Source organism: Panthera tigris, chromosome B4 (genome assembly GCF_018350195.1).
Source record: "Panthera tigris isolate Pti1 chromosome B4, P.tigris_Pti1_mat1.1, whole genome shotgun sequence".
NCBI classification, from domain to species: domain Eukaryota; kingdom Metazoa; phylum Chordata; class Mammalia; order Carnivora; family Felidae; genus Panthera; species Panthera tigris.
The window spans coordinates 61940183-61952249 of NC_056666.1; the positions used below are offsets into that span (position 1 = coordinate 61940183).

General features: G+C 41.0%; 1 protein-coding gene across 1 annotated transcript in view; it reads right to left on the bottom strand.

Annotated features, from left to right (window-relative positions):
• TMTC1 (transmembrane O-mannosyltransferase targeting cadherins 1) overlaps positions 1-12067 on the bottom strand; it is a 275658-nt gene that overhangs the window by 64608 nt on the left and 198983 nt on the right. The window lies entirely within an intron of this gene.

A 12067-nucleotide genomic window follows, 5' to 3' on the forward strand; every position in this document is an offset into this window, starting at 1 on the left:
GAAGAGTTTTTTTTCAAATATCAGATAATTTGTATTCTTTTTTGCTAATGTTTATTTTGAGAGAGAGATAGCATGAGCAGGGCAGAGACAGAAAGAGAGAGGGAGGGAGAGAATCTGAAGCAGGTTCTGTGCTATGAGTGAAGAGCCTGATGCGGGTCTCGATCCCAAGAACTGTGAGATCACGAGCTGAGCTAAAACTAAGAGTCAGACACTCAACTGACTGAGCCACCCAGGCAACCCTGGATAATTTATATTCTTGATAGGAACACATCCATTTGAGCATTTAAGGGGTTCTTAATTTTTACCTAGCAGTGTTTTCTTAAGCAGGATTGATAAAATAGGTAGTTGAGGATATATGATTCCCCTTCATTCCCAGTCACCTTAACTCTGAGAACCAACATTGACAACATCACTGGGGGGTGGGGGAGCAGGAATAAAAGAAAATGGGTCCAAAGGGACCTGGGATGTATTAATGATACTTCACATTGTAGAATACTTTTTCTTCCATTATCTCCTTTAAGCCTCCTAATTCTTTAAGTAGAATTACTGTACTACTTTAGAGTTGAGGAAAAAAATTGAGTAGGTAATAGATTAAAAAAAAAAACAACAAACTCAGACACATGTGTTCTGTTCCTGTTCCTGTAAATCTATTTATTTTCCCCAAACATTATGAGTCATTTGACCTTCAGCAAATAAATAAACTGCTACAAATTAGAGCTTCCATTTAGAATAATTTCTCCTCTTTTTCTTTGGCCAATCCATTCACCTATGATCTTATAGGAACTAGTTCTCAGTGACAGAAGTAGAATAAACTCAATACTCAGGACACTTGACTATTGAGATTCTCATGCACTGGAAAAATTTGTTACCTGCTGTACAAAATAATCCTGGTACCTCAGAAAAGCATAGTATTAGAAAAAGCTATTCAGTGAGTGCACAAGATGTACACACTCTCTCATCTACTGTTCTTAAGCTTTAACCTCCAGATCACCTGAAGATCCAGAGACATAAGATATATATGACCAAAGTTTGGTTTTATATTTTCTTTCAGTCATTTACTTGGAATTTTGTACAATGTGTTCAAAAGTTAAGGATGCTCTTAATTTTTTATCGTTTGATTACCCTATAAGGATTTCACTATGCAAGCAATATTGTATCATGTGCTTCAGTTTGCAATTTCCTTTTAGAATATACACACCGTTGATTCATTTGTCTGATTTTCATTCCACACATTAATTTATTTGAGGTTAACTATGCCAAGGGCAGATGTTTATTTTCTATTTCCTGCTGAGAAAAAAAAATCCAAAAAAAAAAACATGGCTGGGAAAAAAATTCCACCATAAAATCTGAATTTCATTGGACTAAAAAAATGTCCAAAGCAAACTTTAATTCAGGAGTCAGCAGCATATTTTCAACCAGATTAGTCTCTGGCACTTTTTAAGTGCTTTCCTGTTATAAGATTTGAACTATCATGTCACTAAAATGTACCAGGTAACACTGATTATTGATCTGCTTTTTTACTTTTTTGAAATTGCCATTAACAAACAAGTCTTACCACTTTCTTTTTGTACTATTTAAGATAGCTTTGGAAAAAACCTCACAAGCAATTTTGGGAAATGTGACACACTCTCTAAAGAGGGCCAACTAAATTATCTGACCTCTCACAATGGATGACTTCTCACAGTGATCCAGAAGGACTCCGCCCAATTGATTTTCCGAGATAATTTAGAGTAGAACCCTGTTCTCTGATGCCCTCAGGAAATGAGTCATTTTAAGTGGCTGAATTTTCCTGATTCCTGACAATTTAACTCTAGAGGTTGGGAAATGTATTCAATTAAATACGTCTCTGCTTTTTGAAATAGAAAATGGTAAACATAATTTAACCTTTCTCAGAGGCTTGGTGTGATTGTAGTGACCTTTGGTTTTTGTGGCAGATGGTGGGGAATTGCTCTGGTGGAGTAGAAAAAAAATAACTGTATTTGGAGTCAGAAGCCATGTGTGACTTTCTAGCTATGTGATTTTGAATTTATGTCTGTCCTTTAGTTGCTTTCTCTATAACAGTAAGGTCAATAACATAATGACCTTCTTAACTTTTCATACCCATCATCATACCTGTTCCACTACAAACATTTAATGTTTTGGGATCGGTTGCAGGACCTCTGGGTAGTAGTACTTGGCTGCCCCTACAGCCCTAATGAACCCATGTCAGGCTGAAGCCACCAGCTCTCCTTCTCTCATGGATTTCTCACCCTCCAAAAAAATCATTGTCTCCACTGTTGTCAATGGCCTTCAGCTTGCTCCCATCAGTTAGAATAACATCCATTATTTCTTCATCACTAATCCAGTGAACACTCAAGTCATCTTGTATCTATCTGTCTCTCCTGTGCCGTGGGTTCTCAGATGTGAAGGACGCATCACTCTCTCCATTTTAAGAATGTAGGAATGTTCTTTGTCAAACCCTTATCCCAAAGCCTGTCAATCCTTCATCATCTAAAGCAAATGATCCCCACAGGCACCAGAGGCACTTCCTCCAAGCCTTTCTGATATGCTGAACACCAAGTGGAATTTCAGACACATGCAATTTTAAAAGCTACATTGAAGGTTGTAAGGAAATCCAAAGTCCTACGTGACAGATCAATGTGCGCATGGAATCCTTACTGTAATAACACTTTGTAGCATGAATAGTACTCTGCTTGTTGTATCAACTTAGAAAAAGGCAGTGGTGGGCAGGAAAAGTGTGTCCATATTCCTAATCAATAACTGCCAATGAAGAAGATCATGAGGGACAGGGAAGGAGAAGGGTACATATCCTGAATATCCACCTCAGGAATTGGTGGTCACCACTGGCAGAAACTAGGGGTATTAAATGCCTTGTGATACATACGACAGCCCTGAATAATGAAGAGCTGTTCCATCTAAATCGTTGACGGCTCTCCCACTGAGAAACAGTGCTTGTTATTACAGAGGGGTCCTCCGACTCTAAGGGAGCCTGTGATATTTTATGCATTATATTCCCTCAGTCTTTCTTTCAACAATCACTTATTGGGCACTTAGTAAGGGCCCACAGGAATAAAGAGAAAGCAGTCCTTGCTCTCAAGGAGGTCCCGTGGCAGAAGAGGGAGAGATAAGGACACCAACTTACTTTAGTGCACTATGGTCAGAGCACACAGGGCAGAAAGAGACAAAGCAGAAGGAGGGGAGTATAAGAGACAGGAGCTCATGGCAGGAGCCATGGTAGTAATCACCAAGGTGTTGCCAGGAGAGATGAGAGAGAGAGGCAGTAAGAGTTAGGGGGAAGGGGAGGAGGGGATACAAATAGGAAGAGGAAGGAAGGCTGCCTCAGAGAGAGAAAGCAAAACCAAACAGAACTCAGGAAACAAAACATTTTACTCCAGCTTAAGCACAAACTAGAAAGGAAGGCAATAAAGGGAAAGGAGCAGGTTTGGGACAGAAGGTGGTAATGTGAATCTCAGGTGCAGAGAGGGTAATTTGTGGAAATGTCCAGGAATCAGATGGATAGATGGCTCTGACAGAAAAGCTATGTGGTGAAATTACAGATCTGAGAGTTAATCAACACACAGACATTAACTAAAGCCTTTGGAACTCAAGAAATCCCTTGGGAGGAAAGCAAAGATTGAGAAAAGAAGGTGACCTAGCAGAGGGGTCTGAGGACTCCTCTATGAAGGGTTTGGAGGAGAGTCTCAAGAAATAGAAGAAAAACCATGACAGCATAAAAGCTGAAAAAGAACCTGTCTAAAAAGGAGAGAGCAGTCAACAAAATTAATGCTGCCAAGCATCAAGTAATTTACTGATATATTTATTTTTAATGTTTTATTTATTTATTTTGTGTGTGTGTATAAGAGAGAGACAGAGAGAGAGGGAAAGAGAGAACAAGCAGGGGTGGGGCAGAGAAAGGGAGAGAGAGAATCCCGAGCAGGCTCCACACTGTCAGTGCAGAACCCAAATGCTGGGTTCAAACTCACAAACCATGAGATCATGACCTTAGCCAAAGTCAAGAGTCAAAAGCTTAAATGACTGAGCCACCCAGGTGCCCTGAGAGTCAAGTAATTTAATTGCCAAGTAGCGTCCTCCTCAGGAGTTACCCACCTGGAGGCAGCTGGTGTGCTGGAGGAAAGCAGTTTCAGTGGTGGAGAGGGAACCAACTGCAGTTGAGTGATGAGAAGGACACAAGGGAGAAGAAGACACTGAGACTTGCAGGAAATTTCACTACTTGAAAGGTGGGAAGAGACAGACTGAATGGCAGGAAGGGCTAACAGGAGATGCAGAGGCTGGTTTGCATATTTATTTAAAGATGGCAGGGACGCCTAGGTAGCTAGTCGGTTAAGCGTCTGACTTCCACTCAGGTCATGATTTCACGGTTCGAGCCCCGCATCGGGCTCTGTGCTGACAGCTCAAAGCCTGGAGCCTGCTTCACATTCTGTCTCCCTCTCTCTCTGCTCCTCACCCACTCACACTCTATCATTCTCTCTCTCTCAAAAATAAATAAACATTACAAAAATTTCAAAAAATAAAGATGGCAGAAGCCTGAGAATATTTAAGTATTAATGGAAAAGTGCCCAGTAAAGGAAGGGTTTTAAACGAAATCCTGAGGAGCTGGAAATGATGCACTCCTGAGCACAGGAGTCAGCCTCAGAGGAGACAAACCAGAAGGGTAGGTAATTGGAGAGGAGGGGGGCAAGATGGGTTTGGAGGCAGATTAAATTTATGTTCTGTAGAAGCAACTAAGGATCTACTTTTGATGGTTTTTAGTTTTTACACTGTATTTCAGTTACCATTTTTAAAAAGTGGTTTAATTAATTTATTTTGATGGGGGGGGAAGGGGCAGGGGAGAGAGAGAGAGAAAGAGAGAGAGAGAGAGAGAGAGAGAGAGAGAGAATTCCAAGCAGACTCCATGCTGTCAGTGCAGAGTCTGACGTGATCACACGAACCATGAGATGATGACCTGGGCTGAGATCAAGAGTCAGATGCTTGGGGCACCTGGGTGGCTCGGTCGGTTAAGCGTCCGACTTCGGCTCAGGTCATGATCTCGCGGTCCGTGAGTTCAAGCCCCGCGTCGGGCTCTGTGCTGACAGCTCGGAGCCTGGAGCCTGTTTCAGATTCTGTATCTCCCTCTCTCTGACCCTCCCCCATTCATGCTCTGTCTCTCTCTGTCTCAAAAATAAAGGTTAAAAAAAAAATTTAAGAGTCGGATGCTTACCCAACTGAGCCACCCAAGCACCCCCTTGATTACCATTTTAAAAAATTTCAGGTAATTCACAAAGAAAAAGAGACCGTTAAAAGATGTCTACATGCAGCATTCATCCATCCAACATGCATTTACTAAGAGCCACATTCCTGGCATTGTTCTCCAGGCTGGGGGAAAGGACACAAATCTCTACTCTTGTGGGGCTTTCCTTTTAGTGGAGGGAGACAGACAATTAACAAAATGATAAGTAGGTTAGAGGGTGATAAAGGCAGTGGAGAAAATGAAGCAAAGAAAAGGAATAGAGTACGTTGGTGGTGACCGCACTCCTAGGTGGGGTGGCCCGGGAAGGCCTTGGGACAAGATGACATAAGTAGGGAGCCCTGAAGGAAGGGAGTGAGGCAGCTGTTTAGAGAGTGAGAGGGTGTTCTGGGAAGAGGGAACCACAAATTCAGAGTCCCTAAATAGGAAAGTGGCCTGACTGATGTGTGCCTGGAGCCCTACATGGCTGGAGCTGAGTGGTCAAGACAAGGTGCAGGAGGTGAGGTGTGAGAAAGACAGTGCAGGGCATGGAGCCAGCTGCAGGGGCCTTGAGAGACAGGAATCCAAGTGAGAGACGATGGGCTGTGGAGGTGGAGAGAAGGGTCAGATTTGCGATATAGTCATAACATATAATGAGTTTATCACTGCCAGATATACACACACTGCTTTAAGCTTTGAAATAAATTAATTATCTTATAATATTCCAACCCTATGAAGTAGGTAACACCACTATTTTCATTTTAATAAAAAATCTAAGTGATATTGTTTAAACTGTCATAATTGCTTATATACGAAATTGTAACGTAAGCTAGTGTAGTGAATGCTGTCTACAGCACCCAGACAACACCCATGTCTGAAGCACTCGCTGACAGCTCACTTGGGGGTCTTCTCTGGGCATTGCTCTCCGCCTTGGGGGAACTGCCTCACTAGAGGCTACCCGCCCTGCCTGGGACAGTGATTGGCTGATAAGGGGGCATAAAGGTTCCACCTCTTGCCTCCATTCTTGGCAACCCTGAGGGGCCCTCCCAACTCCAGAGCTTCCTAAGGGGTCAGCTGAAGCCCTGGGACGGCACTGCCCTCAACCCTCCCCCACATTGCCCATCCTGCTTCCCTGGCTTCCTTCCCTGGTGTTCCTCCCAACTCCAAAGCTTCCTAAGGGGTCAGCTGAAGCCCTGGGACTGCACTGCCCCCAACCCTCCCCCGCATTGACCATCCTGCTTCCCTGGCTTCCTTCCCTGGTGTTCCAGAGAGCACTTCTTAATAGACTTCCTGCATGCAAATCCCTGCCCCAGGGATTCTGTTTCCTGGGGAAGCACAGCAAGTTTTTAAAGTGAAAGTGGTATAAGGCAGGGAAAAGAAGAAGAAGAAGAAGAAGAAGAAGAAGAAGAAGAAGAAGAAGAAGAAGAAGAAGGAGAAGGAGAAGGAGAAGAAGAAGAAGAAGAAGAAGAAGAAGAAGAAGAAGAAGAAGAAAACGGAGTGAAATATTTTTGTTGTTATTTTAAATGTTTGTTTATTTTGGGGAGAGAGTGTGAGCGGGGGAGGGGCAGAGAGAGAAGGAGAGAGAGAATCCCAAGAAAGATCCATGCTGTCAGCACAGAGCCTGAGGGGCTTGAACTCACAAACCATGAGATCATGACCTGATCCAAAGTCAGATGCTCAACCGACTGAGCCACCCAGGTGACCCTGGAAATGTTCTTGAGTAGAAATTACACAACCTTCATTCAGAAATTTAGTCCATAAGTATGGCCATAATATGAGTCAATTCTAGTTTTCTAAATGAAATAGGGCTTAACTTCTTGGATTTAAGGAATAAAACTGCTATTCTTAATTAACACAAAATATATACAGTAAAGTTATAATTTCATCAACAAAAAAATAAAACTAATTTCAACTGTCTACTTGTGATACTGGAAAGTGTATTTAGACTTTTATAAACGAAAATACCACACGGGCAGAAAAGCCTATCTCCACTTGTTAAACCTGGCTAACAAACGGTCCTGGAATTTTAATTCTTTCCAGAAATACATGGCAGCTGGTATCCAAGGTCACTTTCACTCATAAGAGTTATTTTAAGTGTTCACTTAAAATGGGCTGTGTAATGAAGGACTTTTAAAACAGCCAATAAATCCTGATTTAAGAAAAAAAAATGTTCACACGCTACCAGCTTTACAGACAGCATTTTTCAAAGGAATTATATAAAGCAATCTTATTGATAAACTAAGAACATTAGTGAACAGTGGGTTAATTACACATAGTTAGATTTCTTTAGACTCTAATGATAATGCTGTTTCTTCGATTCTTTTATTACTATCTGTTTTCCCCATGCACTCCTACAGTCTAATGGAGTCTCCTTGCAGAGTTCTGGTTATCCACGCAGGAGAGAGTGCAAAGAATGCTATCCGTGGTTGCTATTATCATGACAAGTCTCTATTTTTTGCATTAAAAAAATGCAGTCAGTGGCTCCTGAGGGGCTCAGTTGATTAAGCATCTGCCTGTTGATTTCAACTCAGGTCTTGATCTCACGGTTTGTGAGTTTGAGCCCCACATAGGGATTCCTTGCTTGGGATCCTCTCCCTGTCTCTATGTCCCTCCCAGCTCGCTCTCTCTCTCTCTCTCTCTCTCTCTCTTCACCCCCCCCCCAAATAAATAAACATTAAAAAAATTCCAATCAGGAAGATTTTTAGTTCTATGCTGTCCCACGTGTTAGCTAATTAAATAGCTAGTAGAGATTTCTTTGGTACAGGAGCATTAAAAGCACATTTCTTCCCCTTTAATTATGCAAACAGAAAAGAGCTTGGTCAAGGACTTCTATCCCCTTCGAATAGTCCATTCATTACCTTCAGATTTTCTGTTTAGAACATCAACAACAGATGTATTGGGAATGGAAAAGGCTGCTCTAAGGGTCCCCTGGCTGCCCAAGCATATTTGAGTACCCTCAGGAAAGGGTAATGTATCTCCTGCTTGATAGGAGTATGGGAAGGTGGAAATCTCAGATGATTTACTGTGTATTTCATGTTGAAAGCATACCTGTGAGAAAGAAACAGCTGTCTGGGTGACTGAAGATCACAGCCCTTGTATTAGGAGGGAATCCTACGTAGCACTGATATCTAATCACTGGAGATACTCTGGGTGTAGTGCGCCAGGAGGAAGAGGGCATCTACATGAACAACTGTTCCATAGAACATGGGACAATTTGCTGCTGACAGTGGGGAGGCCTTCCTGACTCACCTGAACAAAGGTGAACTCTATTCATTCCCAGGTGAGGGGGCTTTTGATGGCCAGCCCATTTTAACCAACCAGTAACTGAGTCATGCAGGGAATTTAAATATAAAATGAAAAATAATTTCCATGACTCTATCACCTGTAGTGAAAAATCTTTTAAAATAGTCTCTTCACTATGCCATCAGATTTCCAGATGTTCTCTATTCTCTGGAAATATCCACAACTTAATAAACTTTCTCTATAAGCCTGGGCCTTTTTCATCCTGTAAGTTGAGTTGTATGAGTAAAAGCCAGTTGTGTTTATTGACAGATTTGCTGCAGTTTTAGTTTTTATTGCAACTGTACAATGTAATGAAACATTTTGCAAATTGACAAAATATAAATGTGGAAAAAAAGAGAGCTGTTATTTATAGAGAAGCTAAGGAAATACTCTGGAAATACTCAAAAAAGAGAAGCTGCTCAAGAAATTGCTGTGGAATTAGATGTAAGAGTAACTGTAAAAGACTGCAGGAGGAAAATCAGAAAAAGCTCAGTCATTACATTTTTACTCCCCTTTAAAGTATCAAAACCTGATCATCAGAGAAATGATTTATGGATGCGATTTTTGCAGATTATAATCAGTAGACTCTTACCCAAAGGAAAAAGCTTGGTTTGATATTTGAAGATTGGTGAATGTATGTACATGTGAAACTTGAGGGTACAATAAATCATTCAAGAATGTGCATAATTTGTCTTACGATTCTCCACTTTTAACTGACTTTTGAAGCAAATCAACGGGCCACTGGCCAAGGGCACATGCAGGATCTTCTGCACTTTATCCAGGCAGGGCCACCATCTCTCCTTGTGGGCTTCCTGGATGAGTCATTTCATGGAGTTTTTGTGCAGGAAGAGGTAAGATATTGGGTGGTCTCTGAACTTTCTACTCCCCTCACGTGAGATGGAATGTGAGAAACTTTCTCCAGGTTTTGAACAATGGTCGGCAAGCTCTGGAGGCAAATGGCAGATCCACCAGCGCTGTTCTGATATTCCACCATATGGAATCCCGAACTTTATAGAGCCTGGAATAGGTATAAACATGAGAGCTGCCCCTCACAGCAAAACAAAGCTAACACTTGTGTTCACTGAGGATTTGAGAAAAGAGTTTTGCCATTTTCCTCTGCTGATTTGGGTCTTAATCTGAATCTATAACCTCAGCTGCAGCATTTTCCAGGGGAGATTTTCCTTGCACTACAGAAATATAATAAATGAGGTACACCAAAAGGGAGGAGAAGTTAGTGGTGCTTCTTTGTTGTCTAAAACATAGAATAAGGTTTAAAAGAAGCAGAATATTCATGGCATATATAATTACCAATTTAATGTAGCATTATTTCCAGCATTGTAAGCCAGCCAAAATGATATTGGTATAGATACAACCCTAATGACTAATTTCATCATTGCCTTTGGGATCTACCCAGTTATTACAACAAAAATGGATAATTGTTGGGACTGATTTCAGATAATAGCGCCGTTAGCCCTGCATTTTCCTAATCATTCTCTTTCTTGCTGTGTGCAAATATGGAAACCATCAGATACACGAAAGTTGAAACACGGAGGAAGGAGTCAGAGCGGGGGGTGGGGGAGAGCTCTGTCTCAGCAACTTCCACAAAGAAAGAACAATATTAAAATAAGGGCAGGGGCGCCTGGGTGGCTCAGTTGTTTAAGCGTCTGACTTTGGCTCAGGTCGTGATCTCACAGTTTGTGAGTTTGAGTCCCACATCGGGCTCTGAGCTGACAGCTTAGAACCCGGAGCCTGCTTCAGATTCTGTGTCTCCCTCTCTCTGCCTTTCCTGTTCACACTGTGACTCTCTCTCTCAAAAATAAACATAAAAAAAAATTAAAAGATAAAATAAAATAAGGGCAGTCTTCCAGTCATCTCGGATAAACAATCATGAAAATGATGAATAGTCCTGGTATTTTCCTTTTCTCTCTAGCACAAAGAGTGACAATTTATTTAAAGGCAAACAAACAAAAAAACAAACCCACATCCATTGAAAATTCACCACAGAGGTATCCACACAAAAATGATGCTACTTAAATCAGAAGTATTTTGAGACTGGTGTGAGAGGATGAAATATTTCACTAATTACTATGCAGTGTATTTATAGCTTTAATTGTTTTTCCCCCACTTCTCAAGGGACATGTTTCTTCCAGAAGCACAGTTGCTGAAGCAAACATTTATTTTTATTGTTTCATGGGAAAAAAGCGGTAGTACCCAACCAGCTACTATAATTCTGTAAAATCAGCTGCTAGAGAATTTTATGTAATTTATACTTTTGCCCCAAGCGGTGCCTTAGGGTCTGCCTTATTTTTCTGTTTGAACTTGACAGAAAATAGTCTGCTGGAATGCAATACATTTTAAAATGTACTGATAATACTTCCTTTCAACGAATACTTTTCAGGCAAACTTACTGCTCTTTTCTTCTCTTCAAGAATGCTCACCTGAAATCCTGAAACATCAATTAACCATTAAGCCAAAACATACTTTATTTGTACCCTTGAAGGAATATGCCTCTTTAAAAAAGATGTCTCCTCATTGCAAAAATAATACATGTTCATTGTGGAACATCTGGAGTACAAAATATACAGAAAAAAATTAATCTACTCACCAACCAGAGGGAAGTATTGTAAACATTTGGGTAAACTGGCTTCCAGTGAAAGAATAGAAATCTGAATTAAATCTTAAGAATGATCTTTTATTCCTAAATAAAAAACCTATTTTCCTTAAAAAAAAGTTTTGTTACAATTTTCCTCTGGAACTTCCATTTCTTGGATCTTTGGAATAGTATTTGATACTGAACTTGACGTGCACAGTTTAAAATTTTTATCATATTGAATGCTAAATAAGAGACCCTGAAGTCTAAAATATTTCAATTGATGAATAATATACTTATGTAAGAACACCGTTCAAAAGGATAATTTAAAAAATCAGGCCAGTGACTTTCAGAATGATGATTTCTTTTTTTTTTTTAATGTTTTTATTTATTTTGAGACAGAGAACATGAGCAGGGGAGGGACAGAGAGAGAGGGAGACACAGAATCCGAAGCAGGCTCCAGGCTCCGAGCTGTCAGCACAGAACCCGACGCGGGGCTCAAACTCACGGACTGTGAGATCATGACCTGAGCCGAAGTTGGATGCTCAACCGACTGAGCCACCCAGGCGCCCCTCAGAATGATGATTTCAAACTAAGCTTTGAGACAATGCTAGTACAGGCTTCAGAGAAATATCTATTTGTTTGGTATGCATACTTTAAGCATATCCCAAAGTGGAACACTAGCCCAAAATTCAACCAAATGGGGGCCAATCTGCAGGGGTATGGAAACCTCTCTAAAAAGCTTCCGTGAGTCTCATAGTACTCAATAAAAGAGAACACTCACCTGTCTGTGTTTTGGCCATTTGGAGATTCCAAGCTATGTATAGTTCTCCTGCCTCCACATGTTCCAGATTAAAGACGTTTATCATGTGGGATCTTTTAGATAAGACCATCTTGAAAGCCAGGATTGCAATTGTGAGTACTCAAGAGCAATAGAGACTGCCACTGGTAATGTAGGCTTACGTTTGTAG